Source organism: Papaver somniferum, unplaced genomic scaffold (assembly GCF_003573695.1).
Source record: "Papaver somniferum cultivar HN1 unplaced genomic scaffold, ASM357369v1 unplaced-scaffold_48, whole genome shotgun sequence".
Lineage (NCBI taxonomy): Eukaryota > Viridiplantae > Streptophyta > Magnoliopsida > Ranunculales > Papaveraceae > Papaver > Papaver somniferum.
In genome coordinates this window covers 1,349,091-1,349,438 of record NW_020647415.1, presented here as the reverse complement: position 1 = coordinate 1,349,438, position 348 = coordinate 1,349,091, and positions in this window count along the sequence as shown.

Here is a 348-nt window from a genome sequence, read left to right as displayed (position 1 = left end):
CAGAGAAAGTGAAATAGTATCAAAAGAAAATTGCAGAGTTAGAAACTCGCTTAGCTGCTAAAGAAGAAGAATCATCCGCTCGTAACTCCAACTATCAGCAATTGAAGGAAATTTGGTTCAACTTAATCCAAAACAATAGTAACGATGCTAATCGTTCTCGTGAGGCTGCTGTTAAAAGAGTTTGTCTGGAGAACGGTATTCTTTTGTCAAGGTACAGTTTTCCGGTGATTCATGAAAATGTACCCATTCCTGACATCCAAGTTACTGATGGAGAAGAAGATTCTGAAGAAGAAACTAGTGATTCTGAAACTGAGCGAAATGAGGAAGATGAAAATTGATCGCTTCTTC